The sequence below is a fragment of the Narcine bancroftii genome, chromosome 14 (genome assembly GCF_036971445.1).
Source record: "Narcine bancroftii isolate sNarBan1 chromosome 14, sNarBan1.hap1, whole genome shotgun sequence".
Taxonomy (NCBI): domain Eukaryota; kingdom Metazoa; phylum Chordata; class Chondrichthyes; order Torpediniformes; family Narcinidae; genus Narcine; species Narcine bancroftii.
Window position 1 is genome coordinate 42,114,578 of NC_091482.1, and position 22,266 is coordinate 42,136,843.

The 22,266-nt window shown below is 44.1% G+C and overlaps 1 protein-coding gene and 1 long non-coding RNA gene across 2 annotated transcripts in view; one reads left to right on the forward strand and one right to left on the reverse strand.

Annotated features, from left to right (window-relative positions):
- LOC138749850 (SHC-transforming protein 1-like) overlaps window positions 1-20,939 on the reverse strand; it is a 158,719-nt gene extending 137,780 nt beyond the window's left edge. The window contains exon 1 of the mRNA XM_069911803.1: window positions 20,490-20,939. The gene's annotated coding sequence lies outside the window, so the exon portion shown is untranslated. The remainder of the gene's footprint in view (window positions 1-20,489) is intronic.
- On the forward strand, window positions 12,270-20,567 carry LOC138749852 (uncharacterized). The gene is made up of 2 exons (XR_011348897.1): window positions 12,270-12,444; window positions 20,059-20,567. It is a non-coding gene; the product is annotated as an uncharacterized lncRNA (long non-coding RNA).
- Window positions 20,940-22,266: the final 1,327 nt, after the last annotated feature.

Genomic DNA, 22,266 nt, shown 5'->3' on the forward strand with positions numbered 1-22,266 from the left:
CCCAAAATGTCAATATATATAACCATAGAATGGTCCAGCACAGAAAACAGGCCAATCCACCTTTCTAGTCTGTGCCGACCACTATTTCCCTAGTCTCACTGACCTGCTCCCACTCCATAACCCTCTAGACCTCTCCCATCCAGGTATCTATCCAATCTATTCTTAAACCTCAAGACAGAGCCCACACTCACCACATCAGATGGCAGCTCCCACCACTCTCTGAATGAAAATGTCCTCCTAATGTTCCCCCTAAACCTTTACCCCTTCAGCTTAAAACTATGTCCTCTCATATTTATCTCCCCAAATCTGTGGAAAAAGCCTATTCACATTCTGTCTATACCTCTCATAGTCCTCTATCAAATCTCCCCTCATTATTCTTCGCTCCAAGGAATAAATTGCTAATCTGTTCAATCTTTCCCTGTAACTCAACTCGTGAAGACCAGGCAACATCCTAGTAAATCTTTTCTGTGCTCTCTCAATCTTACCGATATCCTTCCTGTCGTTAAGTGTGCATAACGGCACACAATATTCCAAATTTGGCGTCACCAATGACTTAAATAACTTCAACATAACATTCCAACTCCTATTCTCAATACTTTGATTTATAAAGGCTAAAATGCCAAAGCTTTCTTTATAACCCTGTCCACCTGTGACGCCACCTACAGGGAACAATGTACCTGTATTCCCAGATTTCTCTGCTCCTCAGTGCCCTACTGTTTACTGTGTACGTCCTACCTTGACTTGCCCATTTTCTCAGTTGGTCCAGTACCCTCTGCAAGCTTTGAAAATCCTACTCGCTGTCCACTACTCCTCCTATCTTTGTGTCATCAGCAAGCTTGCTGATCCATTTTACCACATTATTATTCAGACCTTTGATATAGACAACAAACAACAATGGTCCCAACACAGGTCCCTGAGGCACATCACTAGTCACAGGCTTCCAATCTGAGAAGGAACCATCTTCTACCACCCTCTTCCTTCTCCCACACAGCCAATTACAAATCCAGTTTACAACCTCTCCATCATACCTAGTGTCTTAACCTTTTGAACTAACCTTGTCAAAGGTCTTTACTAAAGTCCTTTGTAGACAACATCCACGGCCTTTCCTTCATCTAACTTCCTGGTAACCTCCTCAAAAAACCCCACCAGATTTGTTAAACATAACCTACCATTCACAAATCTATGCCAACTATCCTTCATCAACCTATAACTGTCTAAATACCTATATATCCTGTCTCTCAGAATTCCTTCCAGTATTCTACCTACTACAGGTACACAATCCTTTATCCAGACATCTAAAATCTAGAACACTCCAAAATCCGGCAATTGGGGAGAGAGATGGCAGCGCGAGTCGGGCGTGCGAGGGGGAGAGACCAGCAGCGTGAGTCAGGCGGGTGAGGGGGAGAGACCGGCAGCATGAGTCGGGTGGGCGAGGGGGAGAGCCCGGGAGCGCGAGTTGGGCGGGTGAGAGACTGGCAACGCAAGTCGGGCGGGTGAGAGACTGGCAGCGCAAGTCGGGCGGGTGAGAGACTGGCAGCGCAAGTCGGGCGGGTGAGAGATTGGCAGTGCAAGTCGGGCGGGTGAGGGGGGGAGTCCGGCAGCATGAGTCAGGCGGGCAAGTGGGGGAGACGACAGCGCGACTAGAAGGGGGTGGGAGTGGATTCGGCAGCACAATTCAGATGGTGCCGAAATTTGGAACACACTGTCCCCCAAAGGTTCCTGTACAGACTCACTGGCCTATAATTACCTGGTTTTATTTTGGATCCTCTTTTTGTAAACAATGGGACAGCATGAGCTACCCTCCAATCTTCTGGCACCTCACCCATGGCTAAGGACATATCAGCCAAGCCCCCTGCAATTTCTACACTAGTCTCCCTCAAGGTCCAAGGGATTATCTACTTTTATTCACTATAAAGGCAGCAATCACTCCTTCCTCCTTAATCTCTATCTGTTTCATGACCATTCTGAATGTCTCCCTTCCTTCCTTATGCACTCTGCCAGTTTCCTGAGTAAACAATGATGCAAAGTAACTGTTTAAGATCTCCCCCATTACATGAGGCTCCACACATAGTTGACCACTCTGATCCTGTAGGGGACCAATTTTGTCCTTTACTATCCTTTTACTCTTAATATACTTGTAGAAACCCTTCAGGTTTACCTTCATATATTGTGCCAGAACAACCTCATGGCTTCTTTTTGCCGTCCTGATTTCCTTCTTGCGTATTTTCTTGTTTTTTTTTTCTGTACTCTTCAAGTACCTCATTCGCTCCTTGTTGCCTGCTATACATCTCCCTCTTCTTCTCAACCAGATTGCCAGTATCCCTTGAAACCAGGATTCCCTATGCCTGGTAACTTTGCCATTAATCCTAACAGGAACATAGAAACTCTGAACTCTCAAAATTTTTCCCTTGAAGGCCATCCACTTAAACACCCTTGCCAAAAAACAACATATCCCAATCCACTTTTCCTTGATCCTTTCTCATTTCCACAAAATTTGCCTTCCTCCAATTTAGAATCCCAACATGAGGACCAGACTTATCCTTTTACATTAATAACTTGAAGCTCATGACATTATGGTCACTGGACCCAAAATGTTCACCAATACATCTGTCACCCGATCTCTCTTTTTCCCTAACAGGAGATCAAGTCCTGCATCCTCTCTCATTGGCACCTCAATAATCATATAATCATATCCAGCACATAACAGGCTAGTTTGGCCCTACTATTCCATGCCGGAACAAATCCCCATCCTCCTAGTCCCACTGACCAGCACCTGGTCCATACCCCTCCAATCCTCTCACCTCCATGTAATTATCCAGTCTTTCCTTAAATGTAAATAACGTCCCTGCTTCAACCACCTCTGCCGGAAGCTTATTCCACATCTCAACCACCCTTTGCGTGAAGAAATTTCCCCTCATGTTCCTCTTATAATTTTCCCCCTTCAATCTCAAACCATGGCCTCTGGTTTGAATATCCCCCACTCTTAATTGAAAAAGCCTATCCACGTTGACTCTCTCTGTCCCTTTTAAAATCTTGAACACCTCCATCAAATCCCCCCTCAATCTTCTACGCTCCAGAGAAAAAAGCCCCAGGCTGCTCAACCTTTCTCTGTAACTCAAACCCTGACATCCTGTTAACATTCTCGTCAACCTTCTCTGCACTCTCTCTATTTTGTTTATATCCTTCCTATAATTTGGTGACCAAAACTGCACACAGTATTCCATATTTGGCCTCACCAGTGCTTTGTACAATTTCATCATAACATCCAAACTCTTGAATTCAATACTCCCATTTATGAAGGCCAACATTCCAAATGCCTTCTTCACCACTCTATCTACCTGAGTATCAACTTAGAGGGTACTATTTACAATAACTCCTAAATCCCTTTGTTGCTCTGCACTCCTCAATTGTCTACCATTCAATGTATATGACCTATTTAGATTTGCCTTTCCAAAATGCAACACTTCACACTTATCCGTATTAAATTCCATCAGCCATTTCTCAGCCCACTCCTCTAGCTTTCCTATATCTCTTTTCAAGCTACGGTAATCTTTCTCACTGTCCACAATACCACCAATCTTTGTATCATCTGCAAACTTACTTATCCAATTCACCACCCCTTCTTCCAGTTCGTTGATATATATAACAAACAATAGTGGACCCAGGACCGATCCCTGAGGAACTCCACTAGTCACTGGCCAACAATTTGACAAACAATTTTCTACCACTATTCTCTGACACCTCCCATCCAACCATTGCTGAATCCATTTCACTACCTCCTTATTTATACTTAATGCCTCCATCTTTTTTCCTAACCTCCTGTGGGGAACTTTGTCAAAAGCTTTACTAAAGTCTAAATAGACAACATCCACAGCCTTCCCTTCATCAATTTTTTTTGTAACCCCCTCGAAAAACTCTATAAGATTTGTTAGGCATGATCTACCCCTGACAAAACCATGCTGATTACTACCTATCAATCCCTGTTCTTCCAAATATTTGTAAATGCCATCCCTCAGAACACTTTCCATCAACTTACCCACCACAGATGTCAGACTCACAGGTCTATAATTTCCAGGCTTATATTTGGACCCTTTCTTAAACAGCGGAACAACATGAGCCACCCTCCAATTCTCTGGCACTACCCCCGTGATCAGTGACATCCTAAATATCTCTGTTAATGGCCCCACTATCTGTACACTAGTCTCCCTGAGTGTCCTTGGGAATACTTTGTCCGGACCCGGAGATTTGTCCACCTTTATCTTTTTGAACACTGCCATCACTACCTCCTCAGTTATCCTTATATGATTCATGACCTCCCCACTATTTTTCTTCATCTGGTACAATATTTTTTTCCCTAGTGAATACCGAGGAAAAGAAATCATTTAAAATTTCCCCCATCTCCTCTGACTTTACACATAGCCTACCCTCCCTATCTACAAGGGGTCCAATTCTATCCCTCACTAATCTTTTACTTTTAATGTGCCTATAGGAACAGTTTGGATTTATTCTTACTCTGCCTGCCAAAGCCTCTTCGTGCCTCTTTTTGGCCTTTCTAATTTCTTTCTTAAGATTTTTTCTACACTCCTTGTTGTCCTCTTTCAATTTCTCAGCACCCTGCTGTTTATACCTCTTGTACACCTCCCTCTTTCTCCTAACCAAATTTCTAATATTCCTCAAAAACCAAGGCTCCCTATGACTTCCAGCCTTTCCTTTGATCCTCACTGGGACATATCTACTCTGTACTCTCAAAATTTCTTCTTTGAATATTCTCCATTTTTCATTTACATCCTTTCCTGAAAATATCCTGTCCCACTCAATACTCCCCAAATCCATTCTTATTTCTTCGAAATTTGCTTTTCTCCAATCCAGAACCTCAACTTTAGGCCCTTCTTTGTTCTTCCCTAAAACTACCCTAAAACTAATAGAGTTGTGATCACGAGACCCAACTTGTTCTCCAACATTAACCTTACACACCTGACCTATCTCGTTCCCTAACAGGAGATCCAGTATTACACCGTCCCAAGTCGGTTCCTCGACGTGTTGATTGAGAAAACTATCTTGCACACATTTGACAACTCTAGCCCATCTAGCCCTCTTACCGTATGGGTATCCTAATCAATGTGAGGGAAGTTAAAATCTCCCATGATCACTACCTTATGTTTATTACACATATATGTAATCTCCTTACAAATTTGTTCTTCCAATTTTCTTGGCCCATTTGGTGGTCTATAATACACTCCTATTAGTACCCTCATTCCTCCTCCACCCCTCAATTCCACCCAAACAGCCTCACTGGATGATCCCTCCAAACCATCCTGCCACCTCACGGCAGTAATGTCCTCCTTAACAAGCAGAGCAACTCCTCCCCCTTTTTTAACCCCCTGTTCTGTCACACCTAAAACATTTGTATTCTGGAATATTTAGTTGCCAGTCCTGTCCCTCCTGTAACCAGGACTCACTGATTGCCACAACATCATGATTCCAAGTGCCAATCCATGCTCTAAGCTTATCTACCTTGTTCACTATGCTTCTTGCATTAAAGTACATGCATTTCAGAGAATGACCCTCACATATATTCCCTATTCTACCTTTTACCTTAACCTCCATCCTTCCTTTGTTATCTTTATCATTCTTAACTAGGTGGCCATACACCCTAGACACTGCTCGCAAACTCTGCTCCCCACCCCCCCTGCCAAACTAGTTTAAACCCTCCCCCACAGCTCTAGCAAATCTGCTTTCCAGGATATTGGTCCCCTTGCAGTTCAAGTGGAGTCCGTCCCTTTTGTACAGGTCCAACTTTCCCCAGGAGAACTCAATAATCCAAAAATCTTATCCCCTGCCCCCTGCACCAGCTCTTTAGCCACGCATTCATCCTCCACATCCTCCTATTACTACCCTCTCTAGCGCGTGGCAACGGCAGCAATCCAGAGATTACTACCTTAGAGGTCTGTTTTTTAACTTCCTGCCTAATTCTATGTATTCCAGTTTCAGGACCTCATCCCCACTTCTAACTAAGTCATTGGTCCCCACATGGACCACGACCTCTGGCTGCTCACCTTCCCCTTGCAGAATTCTGTGAACTCTATCAGAGACATCCCTGACCCTAGCACCAGGGAGGCAACAGACCAACCTGGATCCTCGATCTCGTCCAACAAACCTCTTATCTGTCCCTCTGACAAGTGAGTCCCCAACCACAATTACCCTGTTCTTATCCCTCCTTCCCTTCTGAGTCTCAGGGGCAGCCCCTGTGCCAGAGACCTGACCCCCATGACTCGTCCCTCAAAGGCTGTTTCCCCCAGCAGTATCCAATGCTGAACACATGTTGCTGAGGGGCACTTCCACAGGGGTACTCTGCACTGGCACTCTCCCCCCTTTCCTCACAGTCGCCCAATTCCCTGACTCCTGCCTTCTAGGGGTGACTGTCTCCTTGTAACTCCTCTCTATCACTGCCTCTGCTTCCCTTATGATCCTCAGTTCATCCAATTGCAACTCAAGCTCCCTAACACGATCGCTCATGAGTTGCAATTGGATGCACCTTTTGCAGGTGTAGTCGTCAGGAACAGCTGTCCTGTCTCTGACTTCCCACATCCCACAATTGGAGCACTTGACTACCCCAGCTGACTCCATTACCTCCTTTCTTAATATATATAGGTTATTTAAAAGAAAAACTAAACAAATCATACTAAAAGGCTAACCATAAAGGACACCTTACCACACAGGGAGCTCCTTCTTACCGAAGTCCCTCGAGCCAATGTATTGATTGAGAAAACTTTCCTGAACACATTCGACAAATTCCAAGTCATCCAGGCCCTTTACAGTATGGGAGCCCCAGTCAATATTTGGAAAGGTAAAAATCTCCTACTATCACAATGTTCTGCTTCTTACATCAATCTCCTACCTCTTCACCGATTTGCTGCTCCAATTCTCTCTGACTATTGGCCAATCTATAAGTGTGGTCACACTTTTCCCATTCTTCAACTCTACCCATATGGCCTCTGTAGACAAATCCTCCTGGCTGTCCTGACTTTACCCAACTGAGATATTTTCCCTGACTAGAAATGCCACTCCTCCCCCTCTATCACATCTGAAGCAACAGGACCTTAAGATGCCAGTCCTGCCCCTCCTGCAACCGTCTCATTAATAGCAATAATATCATAAACCCACGTGTCAATCCATGCCCTAAGCTTGTCAATACTCCTTGCATTAAAATAAATACACCTGAGAAAATTGCTATTGCATACAAACATTTGGTTTCTGTCTATACATGCAGTTCTCATTTTCCCCCTTCCCTTAGCCACAGCACAAAACTCTGTGCCAAAGTCCTGATTGTCATGGCTTGTACATGGTCGGTCATTTCTCTCAACAGTATCCAAAATGGTATACTTGTTTTTCAGGGGCATGTCCACCAGGGGCCCCTGCTCTGCCTGCCTGTTCCTTCTTCCTCTCCTAAATGTAACCCAACAACCCTCTACCAATCTCCTAGGTGCAATAGTGTCCCTGTAACTCTTATCTATCACACCTTCTGCCTCCTGAATGCTCTGGAGTTTATCCAACTCCTGCTGCAAAGCCTTAACACAGCTTGTCAAGAGCATCATCTGGATGCACCTCACATTTGTAGTCATCGGTGAAACGACTAACTTCCCTAACAATCCACATCCTACTAGAGGAGTATTCCCTTCCATACCCACACTTTCCTTATCTCTCCCACTCTTCATCTCACTCTCCATCACCACCACTACACCACCACTCTCTGCATACTATGCTTGTAGTGCGGTTCCAAGGGGGCAGGGGTAGAGGCAAAAATCCAAAGAAAAAAGCCTGAGGCCAATTTCTGGAAAAAAAGCTTTGGAAAATTTCTTCCTGACTCCCTAGTAGTTCCAGGAGATGACTGAAAATAGTGATACACTTCTATTTCTAATATATAACAATTTAGACCAATAACAAAAAGAAAGAAAAAGAAATCTTTATTTTTGATATATTTTATTTTTGTTTGACCTGCTGAGTTTCAACCACAGTATCTACATATATTTGTGTTTTCATTCGGATATCTAAGATGCCCTGGAATGGAAGGTTTCATCTTGAGAGAAGAAATTGGGAGATAAGGGTGGGATCCTTTCCAGAGACCAGGTGGGAGGAGGAGCTGTCAAGGCAATTGTGGGAGTCAGTGGGCTTATGGCAAATGTCTGAATATAGCATGCCTCCTGAGATAAAGCCAGATTTTGAAAGAAGAGAGAGATAGATTTCAGAGCAGGGTGGAGATTTAACAATAAAGTTGATAAAATTGACAAGTTCTACATGGGTGCAGGAAGAAGTCCCAATGCAGTATCAACTTAGCAGAGGAAGAAAGTTGGGGAATGGTGCAGGGACAAACGCTGTTTCATGAAGCCAACAAAAGGTAGGCGTAGCTGGGTCCCATGATGTAGAAAACCTTCCCCCTGAAGTCCCTTGTAAATCTTTCCCCTCTCACCTTAAACCCAGGCTCTCTTTTTCAGACTCCTCTGTCTGGAGATTGTGAGCATTCTCCTTATCGATATCTCTCATCAACCTCTTGAAGATCAATTGCTTCAGGCAAAAGTTCCCCCAGCTTATCTCGAGTCCTCCGGACCCAGCAACCTCCTTGCAAATCTTCATTATCCTCCTTCCAGCTTTTTCACATCCTCCTACAGCACCGAACGTCCTGGTTGTGGTGTCACCAGTGTTTTGTACAACTTTGACACTGCATTTCCACTCTCTTACCAAGCACCTTCTTCACTACCTTGTCTACCTGTCAGGGCTCGATGTCAGTAATACATGCTGCCTTCGAAGATCATTGATGAATAAATACACCTTTATATTTTAATGCTTAAAATGTTTCCCATTTCGTATGAAAATGTGGATGGATAAAATAAAATAATCTACAAAATAATGGTGTCAAGAGTGGAGGGAGCAAAGAGCCATATGGAATGGCAAGTTCAAATCAAGACACCTTTAGGTGGGCAACATTCTGTAACTTCTCCCAAATATGCTGATACATCTGTAAATATTACATAATACTTTCTGGCCTTTCTTCTCTCGTTAGTTTATAACATTTTCCTCAAAATATTTTGTGTTGAAAGATCGGAGCATGCCTCAGAATGCATGAAGAAACGGTAACTGGTGAACATTATGCTAATTGTGGTGCATGGTGTCATTCAGCCAATCACACCTGTGTTACATAGAGAACAGCAGATGCCTGCAAATGTGTTTGCAAGGATGTAGCACAATCATGGGGTTCAGATGATGTCACTAGGCTGACAAGGTTCATTAAGCTCTGCGATCAGCTTCAGAAGACAGCTGTAGTCTTGTAAAATGTGCGCACTTGTGTGCTATTCTTGAGGTGTTTGAAAAGTCAAATTTAATTCTCCTGCAAAACTCTCATGATCTGTCTTTTGGGATAGTTTTAACTGATAGTATTGGTACTGCTGTTCAGGTTCAAGTAATGAGGTGACCAGGCTTTAGATGAAAACCAGTGCCTTGGTGTTTCTCACTTATAACTCTGACGTGTGTGGGAGTGGGGCTGAGTGGGTGATGGATCAGCTCAGGATTAGAATGGTGGAACAGACTCGATGGGCCGACTTCTGCTTCTCTATCTTGTGAACATGGAAATAACCAGCAGGATGAGACCAAACATCTCAATTCAAGTTTCCAGAATACAAAGCTTCTTAAAATTTTTACAACATTGCACATGCAATCATGGGTATTCTCTCCACCATATCCTTTCCCACTGAATACGAGCCATCCTTTCTCTCTTTCCTGGATGTGAAACATTTGCCCTGTTTCTCCTTCTGCAGATGCTGGTTGATGCTGATGTGGATCATCTTTTTCAGACATTGTCATCATTCAAAAAATAGTTGTTCTGTTGAATTCAGGATAGCCCTCGTTAATCACAAGGCTGCAAATCAAATTAACAAACCCACACAAGTTGGCGAAAAGACCAGAAGCAGAAAATCTTTCAGAGACTCGAGGAAAGATGTAAAATGGATTTTTGGAGATTGAAAAATACCATTTTTACCTGTATGGCTGAATGGATAAATATTGCCCAGCTATCAGTTAGGCAGGCTTGCCTGTAAAAAGCAGAGAGTAGTAGCAGACAGTAAGAACTCTGCCTGGAGGTCAGTGACGAGTGGAGTTCTGCCAGGACTCCTACTCTTCTGTGATTTTTATAAATGATTGAGAAGAAGAAGCAGAAGGATGGGTCAGTAAGTGTGTGGGTGATATGAAGGTTGGAGGAGCTGAGGATAGTGTTGGATTACAAGAGGATACAGACAGGATGCAGAGTTGGGCGTAAAAGTGGCAGATGGAGTTCAATCTGGTGCATTTTGGAAGGTCAAACCAGAAGGCTGAGTATAGGGTTAATGGTCAGATGCTTAATGGTGAGGAACAGAGAGATCTTGGGTCCGAATCCATACATCTCTCAAGGCCACTGCACAGATAGTTAAGAAGGCATATGAGATGTTGGGCTTCATTAGTAGGGTGATTGGGTTCAAGAGCCAAGAGGTCACGCTGAAATCTCTGGTGAGTCCACACTTATAGAGTATTGTATTCAGTTCTGGTCACCTCATTATAAGAAACATATGGAGAGGGTGTGGTGATATGTAATTACACCACTAGGTCACCAGGGGTCATTCCGGTGACCCTGTACATAAAGCAGTCTAGAGCTACAGTCTAGCCTTCCAGGTTCGTCTTGCAGAGACAAGACCTCTTAGTGTACATATTAGTTTATTAAAGCTGTTTTATATTTGCACTGCTGGTGTGGTTATTGTCAGTATAATTTAATAAACTAATATGTACACTAAGAGGTCTTGTCTCTCTGCAAGACGAACCTGGAAGGCTGAACTGTAGCTCTGGACTGCTTTATAGACAAGATCACTGGGATGACCCCTGGTGATCTAGTGGTGCAATTACATATCACCATAGAGGGTGCAGAGGAGATTTACCAGGATGGTGCCTGGATTGGAAATAAGTCTTATGAGGCAAGGTTAGCAGAGCTGGGACTTTTCACTTTGGAGTGAAGAAGGATGAGAGGAGACTTTATAGATATCTACAAAATTCTGAGAGGCATAGGTAGGGTGGACAGCCAGTGCCATTTTCTCAGGGTGGGCGTCGCAAACACCAGATGACATCAGTACAAAGTGAAGGTAGGCAAGTTTAGGGGAGACATCAGGGGTACATTTTTTAAATGAAGAGATATGGGTGCCTGGAATGCCTTCCTAGAGATGATGGTAGAGGCTGGAATGCGGGGCATTTAAGAGACTCTTAGACAGGCATATGGATGGAAGAAAAATAGAGGGTTCAACATTGAGGGCCAAAGGGCCTGTGCTGTCATATTCTATGTACTGAGAAAAATGGAGGGATATGCAGTTGGGAAATTTTAGACAGATGAGTAGATTATTAGGTTAGCACAACAATGTGGTGTGAAGGGGCTGTCCCATGTTCTGTGTCCAGTCAAATTCATGAGTAGTATTTGTGCCTAACTTGTTTCACAGAGTTTGAGTTTCACATATGTCGTACAGTTTGACAGCACAAAATAGGCCCTTCAGTCCAACACATCCTCGCTGACTAAACGAGCCCCATTTGCTTACATTTGGCCCTATCCTATCCATTCCTCTCCATGGACCTGCCTAAATGTAACTTCACCATGACAATTGTCTCTGTCTTTCCCATGTCTTCTGGCAACTCGTTTAACACCCCCACCTGAGGAGAACATGCTCCTCAGGTCCTTTTACTTCTTTCCTCCTCACCTTAAACTTCTGAGTAACTGAGTAAATTATAATCCACATTTGTTATTTGCTTTACAGCTGGATACAGTAACGGATGAGGAAATTGTGCTAAACAGCTGCTTCTGTAAAATATCAACATGCACCAACAACACAGGAAATAATTTGCAAACCACAAAAACAGAGCATCTAAAATAAATCCAATGCAATGCTCACTTGTGAAAAGTATTTAAGGCAATAAGACAAAAAGTTAGTTTGTTTTATTTGGTGGTGAAGGAGTGTGGTACACTTAGCTTCACTGCTCAGGCCACTGAGGGTAAAGGTCAGAGGTCATGATGCAGCTGTGTGAAATGCTAGTTTGGATTAAGATGTGGCCTGGTTTAGAAGGTGTGGGAGGTAGATTGTGGACCGAAAGTTGTTGCGAACCCTGTTGCGCCTTTCAGCGCGTCCCTGCACAACCGTACTCTACAGGGTCCTACAGCCTGGCTGTTCCATCCAATAGTCTCAGAGCCCATTTCCTTTCCTGTAGACTGGGGCTTTGGAGAAGACAGCGACCAGGTTTGGCAGATGTCATGGGTTGTGGAAATAGCAGATGGACACAGGGCACCAGAGTAGAACGCCTCTGGCCGGGAGGGAGGAACCCAGGTGAGGTTCCAACAGAGAAGGAAACCACATCAGTGGACCAGGTCAGCTGTGTGATTGCATCCAGGTAAGTTTCTGTTGGACCCTTTGGGTTGCAGCACATAGCAGACACAACGCGACATGGCCTGGGACTTGCCCTCAGGCCATATGGTGCTGTTGACCAGAGTCTGGGAATCAGGGATTGGGACCAGGATAGGTGAAGGTGCAATGGTGAACAGACCTAGTGGGTGCTTCAGGGATTTGGAGGCAGGGTTGAGGAAGAACGATCTGGATATGGGATTCTATGCTGAACAGGCCTTCCAGCATGAGCACCAGAGGACCACCCTGGGACCCACAGAACCAGGAGGGTCTCTCCCTTTGGCTTTGGTTTCCTGCTTAAGAAACATCACTGCAATTGCTGGCGACTCTGGGCAAGAAAAGAAAGACTTTTGGCAAGTTTCTACCCGACAATAAATTAGTTCTTGAATCTCAAAGGAGAGTTTGGACACATTAGGCTGATTTCTCTGAGCATTGGAGACTGAAGAGTGACCAATAAAATCATGATTAGGCATTGATAGGGTGAACGGTCCAAATCTATCCCCGGTTAAAAGGGTCACACTCTGAAGGACATGTGTTTAAGGAGAAGTTTAAGGGAGAAGTGTGAGGTGAATATTTCACCTGCTGAGTGGCTGGAATGGGCTGCCAGAAGAGTTGGGAGCAGATGCCAGATCAATCACAAAGACATCATAGAACTAGGCCATTCCGCCCATCAAAGCTGCACTGGCATTCAAATCATGGCTGATGCATTTTGCCTCTCGACCCCATTCTCCTGCCTTCTCCCCAAAACCTTTGACACCCTTACTCATCAAGAACCTATCAACCTCCACTTTAAATCTCCTCACTGATGTGGCCTCCACAGCCGTCTGTTGCAACAAATTCTATACGTTCACCACCCTCTGGCAGAAGAAAATTTTCCTCATCTCTGCTGTAAAGCGATATCCTTTGATTCTGAGGCTGTACCCTCTGGTCCCAGTCTCTCTCACGACTGGAAATATCTTCTCCACATCCACTCTATCCAGCCCGTTGAATGTTCCGTAGGTTTTAATGAGATCCTCCCTTATCCTTCTCAACTCCAGTGAGCACAGGCCCAGAACCATCAAACACATGTCATACCTTAACCCTCTCAACCTGGGATCATTCTTGTAAACCTCCTCTCCAATGACAGGACACCTTTCTTGGGAACTGGGGTCCAAAGCTGCTCACAATTCTCCAAGTGTGTTGTGAAATGAAGCATCATGTCATTGCCTTGAAATAACACCAACAACAATCTTGCCCTCAATGTCACCAAAACTAAGGAGCTGATTGTTGACCAGGGAAGGACAACCAGAGGTGTACAATTCAGTGATCATTGGGGGATCAGAAGTAGAGAGGGTGAGTACATTTAGGTTCTTGGGATTCACTATCTCAGAGGATATTTCCTGGACCAAACACACCAATGGCTTTGTGAAGAAAGCACGTCAGCGCCTCTACTTCCTCAGGGGTTTGCAGAGGTTCGGTATGGCACCAGAAACCCTGGCAAATTTCTACAGAGGTGTGGTGGAAAGTGTGCTGACCGGCTGCATCACAGTCTGGTATGGGGAACACCAATACCCCTGAGTGTAAAGCCCTGCAAAAGTTAGTGGACACAGCCCTAAACATCCCAGGCAAATCCCTCCCCACTATTGAGCACACCTACAGGGAATGTTGCCTTTGGAGGGCAGCAGCAATCATCAAACACACACTCTCTGTTCTCGCTGCTATCATCAGGAAGGAGGTCGAGGTGCCACAAGATTCAGGTTCAGAGTTGCTCCTCCACCATCAGACTCCTGAACAACAAACTCAATCAGAGACTCATTTAAGGACTCTTACTTGTGCACTTTATTGATTTTCTTTTTGCTCTATGTATTGCAGTTTGTTTACATTCATTACCTGTTTACAGTTCTTTGTTTGTTTACATGTTTACACTGTATACAGTTATTTTTGCACTTGCGATTAGTGGCCACGCTGGCAGGAGAAAAGAATCTCAGGGTTGTATATGAATGTAATGTATGTTCTGACAATAAGTTCAAATCTGAATATTCTCGTTCTTGAAATGAATGTTAGTGTTTTATCTGCCTTCCTTACTCCCAACTCAACCTGCACATTAACCTTTAGGAAATCCTGCATATGGACTCTCCTCTGCTTTCTTAAATCTCTCCCCATTTTACACTTTTAGTCCTTTCCCCAAATTGCATAACCATACAATTTCCGGTGCTGTGTTCCATCTACTAATCTTCCCAACCTGTCCAACTTCCTCTGTAGTCTCACTACTTCAACACTACCCTTCCCTCCACCTATCTTTGTATCATCTACAAATATGGCCACAAAGCCATCAATTCTGTCAACCAAATCATTTAAATACATTGAAAAGTCTTGGTCCCATCACTAGCCATGTGGAACACCACTAGTCACTGGCAGTCAGAAAAGGCCCTCTTTATTCCCCTCTTAGCCTTAGCATATCCACACCAGTACCTTTCCCATAATACTGTGGGCTCCCAATTTGTTTTGGCCTTCTGTAAGTCCAAGTAAATGAGGTTCACTGATTTTTCTCTCTCTGTGCTCGTTACTTCCTCAATGAACTCCAACAGGTTTTGCAGACAAGATCACCCCTGTGGAAACCACGCTGGCTTCATCCTATTTTATCTCGTGCTTTAGAGCACTCCATATCCTCATCCTTTATAATGGACTCTAGAACCTTGGGACCACTGAAGTCAGGCCATCAGTCCTATAGTTTCCCACCTTCTGAATCTCTCCCATGTGCTATGTGAATGTGAATATGAAGGAAAAGGAGAGATTGGATCAGGGGTAAACAGTAGAGTCTTAGTTTGTTTTGGCCATTGTGTTCAGCACATACCTGTGGACCAAATGGCCTGTTCCTGTGCTGCACTGCTCAACCCTCTGTTCACACTGTGCTTTCCAATCCAGCTCACCTCTCCTTGCCAACTGGTTTGAATTAGTTCTGCATGTAACTGTAAATCTTGTCCTTCTCCCTCTCCAAACAGTGCACTTCCTCTCTGCCACATTTTGCTACCAAATGTGTTTAAACTTGCCCCAAACACACAATCAAACCTCCTGGCAAGAATTTTGGAACCCATCCAGTCCCACCTTGCTCAAAGACCAGAACATCGCTCTCCAACCCACTCCTTCATCCAACCTCCTTTCCTATCCCAACAGTCACGAACATACTCCTCCTCCAGAACTTGTCTCTTTTTTTATTGTTTGGACCTGAGCATCTTTCTGATGTTTTGGGTAGGTCCTGATGTTGTCACCCTGCTGGTCCACTTGGCTGAAGGAAGGTTGTGAGGCACCACAGCTGGAGTGTGTGGTCTCCACTCCTTGTGAAATCAACTCTACCATTGTTGCATTTCATCACTGCCCACCCCAGTAGACACTTTGGTGTGCTCTGACATTTCTTGGCTTAGAACCATCAAACACTACAGCACAGAAACAAGCCGCTTTGGCCATTCAGTTTGTACCAAAACATTTTTATTCCTAGTTCCAATGACCTGCACCCAGTCCATAGCCCTCAGTACCCCTCCCATTCATGTACCTGTCCAAATTCTTCAATGTTAAAATTGAGCCCACATTCACCACCTCATCTGGAAGCTTGTTTTACCCTCCCATGACTCTGAGTGAAGAAGTTCCCACTCAAATTCTCCCTAAACTTTTCTCCTTTCACCCTTAACCCATGTCCTCTGATTTGTATCTCACCCACCCTCAATGGAAAAAAACCCATCTACATTTACTCTGTGTATCTCCCTCATAATTTTCAACATCTCTATTAAATCTCCCCTTATTCTTCTACGCTCCAGGGAATAACATTCTAACCTGTTTAACCTTTCCCTGTAACTATGTTCCTGAAGTCCGGGCTACATCCTAGTAAATCTTCTCTGCACTCTTTCTATCTTACTGATATCTTTCTTGTGGTTAGGTGACCAATACTGCACACAATCCTCCAAATATGGCCTCACCAATGTCTTATACAACTTTACCATAACATCCCAACTCCTAATTTCAATACTTTGATTTATGAAGGCCAATATGCCAAAAGCTCTCTTTACAATGTTTGTGTCAGAGAGACCCAGTGTCAAACACCAGCAAAACAGTCCCTCCCAGCCATCTTGTCCATGGTGACCTGTTGGCCCTATCCTTTAGTCCACTTAAGGGCTGGATCTTTCCACACCTTGCTGATTCAAGTGTCTGTCTCAATGCCTCTTCCACGTAATGATCGTCTCTGACTCTACCAGCAAGTTCCAGATATCCACCACTTCCTGGGTAAAAAAAACCCAAAAATACACCGTTCAAAGCTCTTTCCTGTCTCCCACAACAGATGTCCTCTTGATTCTTCTACTGTGGGAAAACAGGGTTTTGACGATTTGTCCTTTCTGCCTCTCATCCTGTTAGATTCTTCTGCCCGATCTTCCTCCAATCCGAGGAACCCCAATCTCTCTGTCCAGGTAACATTCTGGTGAATCTCCTCTCCACTCTCTTCAGCACCACCACATCCTCCCTGCATGATTTCACTCAATACTCCATGGTGAAACCAGTATAAAATTGCAATTTCAACATGCTGTGTCCTGTCCTTCACACGCTGCACGTCTTCACCACCCTTTACACCTGCGTTGCTGCTTTCAGGGATCTCTATGTCTATTCATTCCAGCAGTATGGTCTCACAGCTGGGCAGAAATGTAATTACCCATCCCTAACCACCTGTGAGATGATGATGCTGAGCTGCCTTCGTCACAGGGTCATCGACTCACACAAACAGGCCAGTTCCTTTGGCCCATCTTGTCCATACTGACCAAGTTGGCATTCTGAACGAGGTTGAGATTGTCGATGCATATACCAATCCCTTATCTAACCTTCACTTATCTTTGTCATCCTGGGTTCCCTAATCCTGCCACCTTTGTTTGTCATCCTTCCAGAACACCCTGTCTCTCAGCTCTTGCTGACTCCCACTTGTCAGCTGTTGTTTTACTCACCAGGATCTGGCTAGGTCCTCTCTTCAAAATCAGGATTTATTGTCATGAACAAGTTATGAGATGCGTTGTTTAGTGACAGCATATTAATGCAAACATTTATATAAACCACCTTACAAAATAAATAAAAATAGAGTAAGAAAAAGACAAAGTAAGGTCATGTCTGTGGATCATTGATCATTCAGGAATTTGATGGAAGCTGTCCAATTACTGCTGAGTGCTCACCTTCAGTGTCCTATACCCTTTTCCCAAAGGCAGCAGAGTGAAGAGGGCATGGCTGGGGTGATGGAGGTCTTTGAGGATAGAGGCTGTTTTCTTAAGACACTGCCTCATGTAGGTGTCCTTGATCGAGGGAAGACTGGCGCCCATAATATAACCGGCTGAGTTAACAACCCTCTGGAGTTTATTCTTGTCCTGAGAATTGGTGCCTTCACACCAAACAGTATTGCGACCAGCCAGAATGCTCTCCATGGTACACCTGTAGATGTTTTCAGTGAGATACTAAATCTCCTCAAAAACTTCACAAAGTATAGCCACTGACGAGCCTTCTTCATGATGCATCAACGTAGAGGCTCCAGTATAGATCCTCAGAGATGTTGACACCCAGGAATTAGAAGTTCTTGACCCTCTTCACTACTGACCCCTTGATGAGGAATGGGTCGTGTTCTCCTGAACTCCACAATCATCTCCTTGGTTTTGCTGATGCTGAGTGCAAGGTTGTTGCTGATCTATCTCCTCCCTCCTGTAAATCTTCCTCATCTTACAACCAGACTGGACTGCCCTAACTACTGCCTCCATTGCCCACTCCATAGTTAATGAACTTTATTAAAGAAACTTACCAGCCTCACCTCTGTGGGAGCAAGCTCTTCCACAGCCTCTTGAGTCAAAGCTCCACTCCTCCACTGGCTGCCCCTGCTTTTATCTGTCCTTGCCCATTATCTCAATTACTCACTCCCACAAATCAACACTCTGCTTAACCCTTCAGTTGCCCTTCTAACCTTTTTTAAAACTCTTCCGCTGACTCACCTCTCTCTCTCTCCTCCCATGATTTAAATGGCTTCTTGGGCACTGGGATGGTCGACGCCCACTTGAAGCAGGTGGGAACCTCTGACTCCAGCTGTGAGAGGTTGAAAATGTCTGTGGACACTTTGGCTAGTTGGTTGGTGCAGATTTTCAATACTTTGCCATGAACGCCATCAGGACCTGATGGATTCCTCAAAACTACACCCCTATACAGGGTGTAATAGAGATTGGGAATGGGGAACAAAAGGAACTGTAACCATAAAGATGAAATCTCAAGGAAAGGGTTAGGATGCCACAGAACAGAAAGTAGGGGTGTCTGGGATGCAGGGACAGCAAGGCCCATCCGTCACAGAGCACATTCTATCAGATGCCTCCTTCACATTCCATCAGATGCCTCCTTCACGTTCCATCAGATGCCTCCTTCACGTTCCAGAAATGAGCTAACACTAGTTTAACTTTGAGCAAAACTCAAAATGTGTTGCTTCATTTTGTTGGTGACAGCCCCTCCATCAACTTCAGAGCGAATCAAATGCAGGATCATTGCTCACTTCACCTCTACCAATCCTGAGACTTTGCTGATATTTTTATTTCTCTTTATGACATGGAATGAGGCCATTTGGCCCCTCGTGTTGCTGCCAGTTGTCCAAACAATTCCATCAATCCAGTTTTCTCTGTAGTGGCCCACACTGACTGACCCCCAACATGGTGTGTTGGCACCCATCTTTATTTGCCAGTGGGATCTTGGTGGGGGGGGGGGGAGGAACGGGGAACTCAGGCAGTCATAGAGACAATGTGCAAACTCCACAGACAGCACAGAAGGTCAGGATTGAAGCCAAGTCAGCAGAGCTGTCAGGCATCAACACTATCTGCTGAATTTAGCTGAACAAAAAAACATATTTTTAATTAAAAATAGTGTAGTTTAAGTGAGGGGTAAAAAATTTAAAGAGGACCTAAGGGTTTGGACATGTGAAACAAGCTGCCAGAGGGGGTGGGAGAGGTCGGTTTAAAAGATATGTGGATAGGAAAGGTTTGAAGGGTTGTGTGACTAGAATAGATAGGAGTCTTGGTCGGCATGCACATTGGGTAGAAAGTCTTCTTCGGCACGGTTACTAATCAATCCTTGAGGAAATGCTGAAACATAAGCTGCTCCATCATTGGTTTGGTTGGCAGCTGCAGTCCTCATTTCCCAGAAAACAGACCATACAACTCAGTGCCTTGTTTCTCTACACTGAAGCCTTGTCTCAGACTTCCTCAACTAATTCTGGGGGATCCATGGAGTCATTCAGCTCATCATGTCTATGCTATTCATTCCAAACCAATCCCATTCCTGCTTCTGGCCTGTATCTTTCTATATGTAGTGCAGTAAAATGGTTGCCAAAATGTCTGTTAACGTTTGTAACTGTATCTGATTTCACAGCCTCTTCCAGCAGCATGTTGCAGAGATCAACAATATTGTGAAAAACCTTCCCACAGTTCTACTTTGAAACTTGCCCTCACATCCAATCTATGCATTCGTTCATATCCAGAGCACAGGACAAATAGTTTGTCTATCGATGCCTCTTATAATCTTGTAAACTTTTACCAGATCGCCAGTCATTCTACACTATCCTATCTTTCCCCAGAACTGAGTCCTCCAGTCCAGGCAACATCCTGGTGAATGTCCTCTGCTCACTCCAGCACCGTCACATTCCTCCTATGACCAGAACCAAACTCAACACCGAGGTTTCACGAGGAGGAGGAGGAGGAGGAGGAGAAGGAGGACTCTGCATCTTGACTGGCACTCAACCACCTGAATTGCTTTTCCTTCAGAGTGTATTGAAATTCAGAGCACATCGAGTGTTTTCTCTTCCCACCCCTCCCACAAAACCCCCGTCCCCCTTTCTTGTGTCCCTAATGCATATGATCAACTGGTTAGGCATGAGTAGTACTCGAAATGTTAAATTTTAAAATTGTAAAAAAGATGTACTGATACTGCTGAAGTGAAGATGACAATTTCTCTCTAAAGTTAGACCAAGGAAAGTTACAAAAATTGGGAAATAAAACTGGCACTTACTGGCAATGTGGTTCAGATAACGTCAATCAGTTGAAACTCTTCGTCTCGCAGTCAATAAATAAACTCCAAAAAGCCGAACTTTGATCTGTTGGGCAGCTTCTTTGTCAAAGGAAACTTTTATTCAGATGCAGAACTAATCATTTCATCTCTCACGATGGCAAATGACTGCCTGTCCCAGAAATGGGAGAGAAAGGGGAACTTAACTGTTGTTCAACAATTTGTCACTTTCAAGTAGAAGTGAAGGAAGTGACAGGCTGGTGTCCACAAGTCGATTGCAAAAGAAACTGCACAAGCTCTCCTTAATACTTGAGAAGAGCTGTCACCATGAAGTGTTTTGAGTGACACCTCTATTCCCTGTATATTCATATCAGATCTATTGACTGTTGTATCTGCTTCCACCAGTGTCTGTGTAAAATTTACCACATACATCTCCCTTAAACTTTTCTCCCAACCTGAAATGCACAACTTCTCATCATTTTAACTTTATTCAGGTCTCCCCTCAGCTTCCAAAGGTCCAGAGAAAACCACAGACTTTTGTCCAACCTCTCTCTGTAGCTCATTTCCCCCACGTAACATCCTGGTAAATCTTTCCAAAGCCTTCACATCCTGCCTACCACACAGTATTCCTAGTGTGACTGAACCAAAGTTTTATATCGCTACAACACGCCTTCTTTACCACCTGATCAACTCGTGTAGCCACTTACAATGAATCATGCACATGGACCCCCCAGATCCTTTTGCATATTAATACTTTCAAGAATCCTCCCATTAACTATATATTTTCCCCTTATATTTGACCTCCCAAAGTGCAACACCTCCCACTTGTCCAGATTAAACTTCATCTGCCATTTCACTGCCAATATACACAGTACATTTCAATCACAAATAACAGGGGTCCCAACACCGATCCCTGTGGAACACAACTGGTCAGAGTAGCAGCCTTCCACCACTACCCTGTCTTCTATGGGCCAGACAATTTCATATCGAAGCTATCAACTCACCATGGATCCTACACACCTACACCTTGTGAATCGGCCTAGCATGAGGAATGCCTTTCTGAAGTCCATATAGACAACATCCATTGCTCTAGCTTCAACAACCACATTTTTTACCTCCTTAAAATAAAAGATGTGACCTTCCCCTCACAAAGTCATGTTGATTATCCTTCTAATCTGACCAAGGTATCATTTCCAATAGTTTCCTTCTCACTGGCCCATAATTTCCTGGTTGAAATTCCTGGAGAATTTTGACCTTTTAGAAGTTCAAATTTTTTCTATGAAAGGAGGTGTAACAGATCCGTGTTAATATTATCATCAGTTTAATGTTAAAACTATATTTTATCTCGATATGGTTTAATAAGTTAGTTTTGGATGGTCAGGGAAAGAAAGACAACACATTAGCATTTTGTTAGAAACAGAAGTACCTTCACAGAAATTGCTCGAGACAAAAATTGAGAACAAAGAACAATGCAATGCAAAGTTGGGTGCTTCCCCTTACCCTGGGAATACACACATACACTGGGGCTCACCCAACTTTTATACAGTTCATTTCAGTATAGGAATACCCCCCACCCCCTTATTCTTCTGCCTCCTGGAGAGGTTTGGCATTAGGCAATCCTGCCTGCCTACGTGCTGTTTCTGTGCACTTGGAGGACCAGGGGGTATCCTGTCGGTGTCTTATGTCATTATCCTCATTGTCCTTATTCACAAACCTGTCTTTGTTCTAATTTACACCTTCCCCGACCCTCAGGGCTGTGTCCTCTTCATATGTAGAAATG